Here is an 11,115-nt window from a genome sequence, read left to right on the forward strand (position 1 = left end):
TTCCTTCCAGAATAACTAAAGAAAAATTATGAGATCACTGAATTTGCCTATGGTTTAGAGAAGGCAAGATAATGACACCCTTGGTTGCTTAAGGTTTGATGTTCATGATCAAATAAAGTCCGGTGTCTTGTTTGTTCATCTGAAAGAATAAGTCCAAGTCATGGAATCCAGTGGCCCTTGAAACACTTGAGAAGACACGGAGCCAAATGACATGATCCAAGCAAACCAAGATCTATTAGGCTCCAGCTTAATGCTCAGCCAACCGAGGCGTACTTATTAGTATCTTGCCATGGGCAAGTTCTTCCTTTGAATCTCAGTTTACTCATTTATAAACAGGAGATACGTATACCTAACTCACCACTCTATTTTGAGGATAAATGAAATGTATGTGAAATGTTTAGCACACAATGAAAGCCCAGCAAATGGGGGGGCCCCTGTTTCAGAGATGTTGGCTACCATCCATTGTCCTCAAGGAACAGGAAAACAAAAAGAAGAATGAATGGAAGCTGAGAAACGCTTAGACTGGAAACATTTTTAAATTCATTAAAGCCAAAGAAAACATTGTGCTGGCCCAATTCAATCACACTTCAGAGAGATCGGACTGAGGTTTAAAATGCCGGTCACTAGTTAGCCTCTCCCATGAGCCTAGACATAAACATCTTTAAAAAAAGGAACACTCTGCTCTTGGGACTGGGCAATGCTCAGAGGCCCAATTACAGGGGAGAAACAGCTTCCTGAAAAGCAAGTCTTTCAACTGCTCTGACAAATGAATGTCCACTCTCCACTCAGCATAGCTTCTGCTTGGTTAGGCTATCCCAATCTAATTGTTATTGGGGGTTATACAGGTAACAATCAGACAGCAACTTTGTTGTACTTCTCTCTTTCTTTCTTTTCAACTTGGTTGTATTTCTATAAGCAAAATAAATAATTTCTAAGTTAGTAGTGTTAATGTTATGATGAAAGAAATGCCCTACAAAACATCTATCTACGTGAAGACAATGGAGATATCTTGAGGGCGTTCCTTCATTTATCCCATGATTGAAATTTCCAGAGATCTCTCCTGGATAAGAGTAGAGGATCAAAATCTGAGGAAATATTATTTAATAGAAAAATCTCATCAGAGTAGTCGAATGCTTAGCCATAAGCATAGAAAAATACTATTGGGTAAAAAAAAAAAAATAGCAAAATTTAAGCAACTAACCCATGGACAGGTGAGTTTCATCTTGAAACAGACCATCCCTGAAGCCATCCATGGTTAATGGTTGATAAGATGCCAAGATATTAGAGAAGAAAAGTCTTAGAAATGATCAATAGCCTGCCCATATTTTATAGATAATAGGTGACCCAGTCCAAGAGAAGAGAGGTGTCTTGCCAAAGGTTGTATAGCTACTTAGTGGTAGCGTTTGGAATAGAGGCATGAAAGGGAGAAACACCAGTGTAAGCCAAACATAACATTAATCTACTTAGAGACTGCTTTTTCATGTTAAATTTGGATAAAAATAAGGGAGTTGACAGAAGATGGAATAAAATAATAAAATATTTTTGAAAAATGCTTATTCATTTCTTTTTTTTTCTAGTCTCTTTTTCCCCCCATCCTCCCACTCCCCACTCCCCTTTGGCAACTACCAGCTTGTTCTCTATATCTATGGATATGCTTATATTTTATTTGTTTATTCATTGTGTATTTTTCTATATTCCATATATAAGTGAAACCATACAGTATCTGTTTTTGTCTGACTTATTTCACCTAGTATAATACCCTTTACCACCATCCATATGGTGGTCCATGACAAGATTTCATTCATTTTTTGTGTGTGTGGCTGAATAATATTCCATTTTATATGTATACTGCATCTTCTTTATCCATTTATCCATCAGTGGACACCTAGGTTGCTTCCATATCCTCACAACTGTAAATAATGCTGCAATGAACATAAAGGTGCATATATATTTTTTTAATTTGTGTTTTCTTCAAATAAATACCCAGAAGTAGAATTGCTGAGACATACAGCAGCTCTATTTTTAATTTTTTGAGGAACCTCCATACTGTCTTCCATTCTGGCTATATCAATTTACAGTCCCACCAACAAAGCTTTCTTTTTCTCTTATTCATTTCTAGTGCCATCTTCCTTCACCTTTATTATATTGTATGTGCAGCATGCAAATATGGCATTTTTTTCTTTATGGAGTTAAACTCTGGTCAAGCCACAATACTAAGAAGCAAATATTTTCCTCAACAAACCTTAAGATGGTATTTGTATGTGTCAGTGTGAAAGGACAATTGGTCCTACATTAATCTTTTTTTCTTTTATCCCATATTCTTAAGTGTAGATGATAATCATGGTCAATGTTATCTTTAAATGTTAATAATAATTGTGATTTATTGCATTCTTGCTACATTCCAGGCTTAGGGAGGGGTTCTGGCTCCTTAGCATAGGTTTTAGAGACAGACCTGAATATAAATACCGATTCTTACCCTCAGTAAGTTATTTAAACTCTATGAATTCCATTTTCTTCATTTGTGCAAGGGAAGAATAGTACTTACCTCAAATGTTGTGCTTGGAGCATCATAAGCACTCAAATAGTGATGGCCAATATTATCACTATTTCACAGGTAACAAGCCTGAAGTGTAGACAGGTAAGGACTGGTATGGGGCAGGTGGTAGAGCAAGATCAACCTGACTGCACACCCTTTGCTCTCTGCAAGGCTGCAGGCTGATGGTCCTTGCTGTGACCTTCAGAGTCACTTCTGAGCACAGCAAATGCAGATGACTGCCCTGCAACTCAGCTTGGCGACTTCCAAGCTCTCTGGCTGTTAAATACCTTTCAAAGGCTGAGAAACAAGACTTATACTTTATCACAGCTACTTAGAGTGGAGCCTCTCTCCAATCTATACTTAATGTTTGAGGAAGAATTCTTTGGCTTCCCTGCTCTGTAGAGAAGTGGTTAGAAATGCTCACTTCCCCATGCCAACAGAAACAGAATAGGCAGGGGACCTGTCTTTGGACTGCTCAGGGAATGCTGACATGGGGAAGTGAGCTTCAGTAACCACTTCTCCATCCTTCCAGATGACTGAAACCAAACAGGGAAAAGGGTAAGGGTAGGGCAGGAAGGGGGGCAGCATTTCTGTTTCTTAAAGTCATAGCTCTAAGTCACCTCAGACACTTGGAACCAGAGTCACAGGACATTCTATTGGTAGTGCTGCTCAGCCACCTCTTTGCAATTAGGTCAATTATAAAATTGCCTAGAACTTAACCAACCAAATGAGCTAACATAAAATCTACATGTATCATTACTTTTGCCCTGGCCCTTCTCATTTATTAGACTGTAAGGGCCCTAAGAGCAGGACCTGGTTCTACTTTTCAGCAAATTCAATTCAAACTTTGCAAGCCTCCTTCACATCTAATAGTCAGAGCTCACATTTATTGAGCACTTGCTATATGCTTGATACTCTACTAAGCTCTTTTTCTGTGCTAACTCAATCCTTATAAACACCCTAGGAATTTGTTATTATAACAATCTCTCTTTTGTAAATAAGAATACAGGCAGAGATTAAATTAAATTAGTGAGGATTCAAGCCTATGAAATCAGCCCCAGACCAGTCCTCTCTATAACCATGTTATTCTGCCTGTGACTCCCTCAATGATCACAATCCTATGAGATGTTACAATCAGCCTATTTTATAGAGAAGGAAAGTGAGCTTTAGAAAGGCATAACAACTTGTCCAAAGTCCAAAGCACTGAGGAAGCGGAGCCAGGATGTAAAAGTGAGTAGTCTCAGAGTGCACAAGTATTGTATTGTATTGTAATGCATTATGTTTTTCATTATGGTGAGAACACTTAACAAACTTTTGAGTGTACAATATAATATTATGCAACAGATCTCTAGAACAAATTCACCTTGCATAACTAAAATTTTATACCTGCTATACTGCCTCTTTCAAACAGTAGGTGTACAGAAAAATGTTTACTCTATGTCATTGAAAATATTATAAATTGTTCTGTCTCCTAATGTTCAGTCTCCTCAGAGCCCACTAGTTAGGGAAGACATGGATCCTGCAGATATGAAACCAATTGTCCCTACCAGAGAAAGCCTCATTATTCTACGCAAACCCTAACTTATAGTTTAGTTATCTTTTAAAGGAAATTCTGGAGAGTCTTACAAATGGGATAATAAGGAAATAATTATTAGCAAAAAATAATTTCTATTTTCATAAGCTCTTTAAATAAGAAGTCATAGTTTTCCTGGCTGTAATAAAACACTTCATCAGGGTGCAAACTACCCACATTTGTATAATGTTGAAAGCTGCCACACAGCAGATCCAGTGGTACTAATCCAGATCCCCTTCCAGACAAAGACACTCCCCCGCCAGAGGCAGCCGCTTCACTCAACCTAAGGTTATGCCTTCTCCCTGATAGCCTCCTGCATCTCACTAGGGATGTAACTGGGACAGCCCTGAAAGATCATTTTCTCTCCAGAGCTCCCAACTTTGTGGTTTAACTTCTCATTCTGTCCAATCCTGCTTGCCTTACCTCCTTAGAAATGTTACAGAGAACACTGTACATGCAAATCTCAGCATTAGGATCTGTTTCCTGGGAACGGGCCTTGACCAGTTGATATCTAGGAAACTGACTGTAACATAAGATTTGGGAGGACTTCTGCTTCCAAACAAGATGAGGTAACAGGGAGTGCATTTAACCTCTCACATGCGATAACTAATAAACAAAATGAAATATAGGAAGACATTGGCTAACAGGCAATAAAAGGCACTGGTCCCAGAGAGGTGGAAAATAAAAAAGGTGAGCTTTATCATTGTCCCCGCTTACTGTGAGGCTCCGGCATAGGGCCTGGGAACTCAGGAATGCCTGATGGTGGGCCTGATTTGGGGAGATGGAGCTGGAGTCCAGCGAGGGTAGGCAGCTAAAGTTCCCAGAGCAGAGGATGTGGAGGGGAGAGTAGCAGCGAGGACACCCTGGGAGGATAGGCCCTCAGTGTCACCTGAGTACTGATCTGCACATGCACATGAGGAAATGCTCTGAGGCCACAGAAAGAACCACATGAAAGGATTCAAAGGAATAACTTCTCTGAGCTCACATGGGCCTGTTCTCACCAGCATGATGAGAAAAACCTCATAGTTCACAGGAAATGGGGTATGGAGCTTTGCCCCCTGGGTAGTGATGAAAATCTCATCCTAGACTAAATGCTTCACTGGTCCCATCTAACAAACCTTAAAAACAGGACTGAACTGATCAAACTATTTCCAAGTAAGTCAATAGCTTCCCTGAACAAACCTTAAGAATATTAATAGGCATAACACAATAACCAGCACCCAACAAGTAAAACTCAAAATAAATGGTGAACAATAAAAATTATTAGGTATAAAAAGAAGTAGAAAAATATATCCTATTAAAAGGGAAAAAATCAACCAATTACAAGTGACTCAGAAAAAAAACATAGACGTTAACATAGTTGTAACTGTATGCCATATGTTTAAGAAGCTACGAGAAAGATTGAATGTGTTAGGTTCATCTTAAGAACATCTAAAACTGTGAATACAGTGTTTATGTTGAAAAAATAGATTGGATGGCAATAATGGCAAATTAGACATTGCAGAAGAACAGATTAGCAAATTTGAAGATAGCAATAGAAACTATTTAAAATGAAACAGAGAAAAAAAGACTTCGAAAAGAAGAATAGAGCATCAATCAGGCAGCTACGAAACAACTTCAAATGGACTAATATGCAGTATATGCAGTTGGAATCCCTGAACAAGCAGGGAAGGTGGGTGGATAGAAGACACTGAAAAATAATGATTGGAATTTTTCCAAATTTTGTATAAGCTATAAATCCCTGAAACTCAATAAACCCTGAGCCCAATAAACATGAAAAACAACAACAACAACAAGCCTACAGGCAAGGACATTCATAATCAAATCGATTGATATCACAGTAAAAGGAAAAATCCTAAAATAGAATTTCAGGGCTGCCTATAGGTGATGAGTTGTCATTGGTGATAGATGGAGCTCTGACAGCCCTGACATGAAATCGCAGCGCTATTGTTCAACTTTGACCTGTGGCAAACTAGGACCCGGTATTAGTGGAAGAGGATGCACTGACAGATGCATGTCAGGCCCATGACAGTTTGGGGGAAATAGTAATTATAAAGAAACTGGAGGTCTATTGCCATATTAAAAATATGAACTATAGTTATAACTTTTAATGACCTATTAAATTTATCATCCATACCATTTCTGGGCCAGTTCAGTTGATTTATATTTCCCCTCTGAATGGGAAGTATTTTCCTGCTTATTTGATACATTTTTTTATTAGCTACATGATATTGTGAATTTTACCTTGTATGATGCTAGCATCATATCTATGAATAATATTTGTTTATTTTATAACTTTAAGTTAATTGTATTTATATGGAGGTTTAATTTATCTGGAGATTTAATTTTATGCATTGGGTATTACTAAACATATTAATAAGTGTTGGTTCATGCCCCTAAAGAACTCATAATCTTGTGGAGCAAACAGAAACTAGAACTGATACAAAACAATGCAATGAGTCCGGCCGCTGTGGTGCCATGGTTATGATTAGGCGTTGGCCCATGAACCAGGAGGTCATGTTTTGATTTCAATCAGAGCACATGTTCCGGTTTCAGGCTCCATCCCTAGTAGGAGGCAGTTGATCGATATTTCTCTCTCACAGATGTTTCTATCTTTATCTCTATGGTGCAGAGGGAAAGTTTAAAATATTGCTTTAAAATATTCTTTTATTATAAAATTATTAATTTTGAAATTATAAAAGTATAAATACAGGTAAAAACACACACATCTCTATGCCCATTTTCCAGAAATAGCATCCAATAGCATTTTGACATATTGAGTCTTTTCATCATATACACAACTATTTTATAAAATTGAAGTAATACTACTTGATTTTTTTTTAGTTAGCTATATTGCCAATATTTACCCATGTCATTCAATGATTTTTAATAGCTGCGTAGTAGGTCATCATTTGAACATATTTAACCATTGTCTTGTTATTGGACATGTAGCTTATTGCTTATATTACATTAATATGAAAACAGGGTAATGAAATTCAGTGCAGTAGAGATTAACAGGAATGGGGAACTGGAGGCCTGGACTCCAGGGTCAGCTCAGAAGTTTTGGATAAGTCATTTCCCCTCTCTGAGTTCCCTTTTCCTCACTTAGAAAATTGTCAGGCTGAACTAGATGAAGTTTCACATCCTATTTAGTGCTAACACAGACAGACAACTGCACTCCCAGGATTAAAATCACTTCAGTGGGGAAGGTCTTAGTAGAACTCTGAACTTAGTAGATCTTGAAGACAGCATAAGGATCTACACTTTGTGGGTTGTTCGAAGAAGTAAAACAGCAAGAAATGAGCATTTGCACTGGGAAAAGTGGGAAAGCATCGAACTTCCTCTGACTCTACCAGCCCTTTCCTCTCCTCTGAGAGCTTAGAAGGATTGACATCCTACTTTGTCATCCAACCTCTAGATTTCAAGCATGTGTTTGCAATTGGAGGATGACATTTATGAGTGTGATTGGGCACTTTACATTATTTGCATTTGTGCATATTTTCAGCTGTATAAAATGAACATTAATGTAAAGATGACATTTAAAATAAATTTGTTTCATTGAGTCTTTTTTAATGGAGCTAAAGTTAAAAATTACAAGAGGATGAAGAGCATTAGATAATATAAATATTCTTCTTAATAAATAGATTCACTCATTCTTTCATTTAAGAAATACTTATTGAACGTTTACTATGTTCCAGTCCCAGTTTTAGGGGATGGAGAGATATAAAACAGACAAAGCCCTAGACCTCATGAACTTACATTCTAGGTGAGGGAGACAGACAATAAACATACACAAAAGATACTGTGTTGTTACAGAATGTCAGATGGGTCTAATCCCTAAGCAAAAGAAAGGAATGAGGGTAAAATAGGAAATGTTGGAAGTAGGGAGGAAGCTGAGATTTTACATGGAGAGCACAGGAATGGCTCCTCTGGTAATGTGATGTTTGAAGAGAGACCTGGTGTGTAAGATCAAGCCATGCAGCCCTCTGAGGCAAAGAGTATTTTAGGCAAGGTCAATAGCAAGAACTTTTTTGAGGTAAGAGGGTATGTGGTGTGCTCTCTGCCATCATGAGCAGAGCAAAAAGCAAGGAGAAAAGTCGTGAAACACAAAGTAAGAGAGGCAGTGGAGTGCCCCATGGGACCCTAAGAGAAACATTGCATTTGTTCAGAAACATTGCATTTGTTCAGAGTTGGATGGAAGCAATTAGATGTGGGACAGGGAAGTGACATGACCTGATTTAGGCTTTAAAGAAATCTTTATGGATGCTTTTTGATAATAGGCAAGGGTAGGTATTGAAAAGTGAAGAGAGAAAAAGCTAGGGAAAATTAATTAAAATGCTATTGTGGTAATTCAGAGAAATGCAACATTGTCTACACTGCAGAAGTGTGGAACAGTGAGAATAGGCTAACCTCAGCGAATTTGAAGGTATAGATAAAAAGATATGCTGATAGAATGATGTGGGCGATGAGATAAAGGGGAATAAAGGATGATAGTAGGGTTTTGACTTGAGCAACTAAAAAAATATAAAAAGTGGAACTGTCATCCACTGAAATGAGAAAAACTGGAGCAGTAGATTTTGGGAGAAAAGTGAGAAGCTCAGCTTTGAACATGCTCAATTTGAACTGCCTATTAGAAACACAAGCAGAGAGGCAGTTAGATGTGCGAGTCTGGACTTTAGGGGACTAGTCTGAACTAGAGATAGAAATTTGGGGATCATCCTCATAAGATGAACTCCCTGAATTACTTTACCCATCTCATAAAATATTTTTTAATATTACTAGAATGTATGGAAACAAGCTCAATTAGGTCAGAAAATAATTAAGAAGAATTTGTGCTTGAGTCTTCTGGCAAGAAAAGTTACCCTGGTTATTATTTTTAAGTCAATCTGTGCTGCTTAGATGAGATTTCACTTTAGAACAATTTCTGTTATTGCTTCAGATGATTACTCTAGCTTATGAAAAACACTGCTCTACTGTTCTCCCTCTGCACAGAGCAACTGTTGACTTAAATGAAATTTGTATCAGCAAGGAGTGAGGTTTCACATGCAAGCATTGTATTTTAGAGCTGGAAAGGTCTTAATGACCTTGTTTAATCTACGAGTTCATTTTACAAAGAAATGAAAAAGCAGAAGTTCAAAAGGCAAAGTGAGTTTCCAAAGTCATTCAGCTAGTATAGAATACTTATTAATTATTTACTCAATACAGCAAATATTTACTGAGCACTAGGTGCTAGGTGATGTTTGAAGGGTTGAAGATAAAACAGTCAACAATAAAAATAGACTCTGTTGTGTGGAATTTATAGTCCCTTTGGAAGAGCTAGAAAACAAAAGTGCAAGTCTACAATATGACACATAATTAATAAGTGCCATGAAGAAAAATGAATCAGGATAAGGTTGGGTGATAAATAATTTATTGTTCAAATTGGGACAATTTTTAGAATAAAAGGAATTGAAAACTGGATGGGATGCCAGGTCAGCAGGCATAAGCGGGGGTGTCTCTCCTGGGTGGATGAAGATGTAAAGTCACACAGATGAATTGGATTGGGAGTGCTAAGGTGGTGAGTCAGGTTTATTTCATATCAAGTGGTAGGTCACAAGTGAGGTGACATGGTGACATCTGAGGAGAGACCTGAAGTCAGTGAAGGAAGGAAACATGCATTTATTGGAAATAGACTGTTGCAGGCAAAGGAAACAACAATGAAAAATCTCTGAAGAGGAAGGCATTTGGAGAAAGGAGGTCAGTGTGGTTGCTAAAGAGAAAACAAGGGGAAGAATTTGTTGTAGGCAATGAGGCAGGATGATGTAGGAGTTTTTAGGCTATTAAAATTTTTTAGGTTTACTATGCTTGCTAAAAAGAAGCCACTTGTTAACTATGAAACAAGGAGTGACATTATCTAACTTATTTTAGTCTAATAATCTGGCTGCCCTATTGAAAATATGTCAGCAAGAAGAACTGCCTAGTAATAAAACTGAACAAAAGCTGTACAGGGCTTCTACCTGAAAATTTTATTGCTAAAGTTAAAGAAGACTCAAATAAATGAAGAGATACATCATATTCTTAGACTACAAGACCGAATATTATTAAAATGTTAATTTTTCCCAGAATTCTACAGAATCAGTGCATTTTCAATGAAAACTCAAACAGGTTATTTTTGTTATAAATTGACAATCCAATATTGATGTTTATATATGTAGGTCAATGATCTAGAACGACATAGTCTTTTAAAATTGTAAATCAAACAAATTTGGAAGATTTGTTTTATTTCAAGAATTACTATAAAGCCATAATAATCATTAATATGGAATAGAAAAATAGATTAATCAAAATAGAAAGTCAGAAATATATACATATACAAGAAAATGTGGTAAATTTATTTTTTAAAATATGCCAATTAAATTTAATATGGATAGAAAAGATTATATGTGTTTTTCAACATATAGTACCAGAACAACTGGATTTCTCCATGGAAAAAACTGTAACTTGATCCATACACTATTCCATATACAAAAATGAACTCGAGATAGAATGCAGATCTAAACAAAAAATTCAATCTAAATGTTTTTTTCAAAAAAGAAAATATCAGACAATATCTCAGCAACGTTACAGTATTCAAAGACATTTTAGAGCACAGAAATTACTAACCATAATAAAATTATTTGATAAACTAAACTTCATTGAAATTAAAAACTTCTGTTTAAAAAGTCATTAAGAAAAATTAAAAGGCAAGCCTCAATGAAATAAATGTATTGCAATATATTTATGCAAACAAGATTTGTACTTAAAATATTTAAAGTATTTTTAAAATTCAACAATAAAAAGACAACAAACAAAATTTAGCACAAAATTCTGGCATTTACAAAATAAGGTATATAAATGGCCAATAAGCACAGTCTTTAGGGTAGTGTAAATTAAAGCACAATGAGAAATATAAAACAAAAACAATGAGATATAATGAGTAGACATAGATCTTCTACAATGCTGAAATTAAAAAAAACAACACACACTA

The sequence above is a fragment of the Eptesicus fuscus genome, chromosome 10, assembly GCF_027574615.1.
Source record: "Eptesicus fuscus isolate TK198812 chromosome 10, DD_ASM_mEF_20220401, whole genome shotgun sequence".
Classification (NCBI taxonomy): Eukaryota; Metazoa; Chordata; class Mammalia; order Chiroptera; family Vespertilionidae; genus Eptesicus; species Eptesicus fuscus.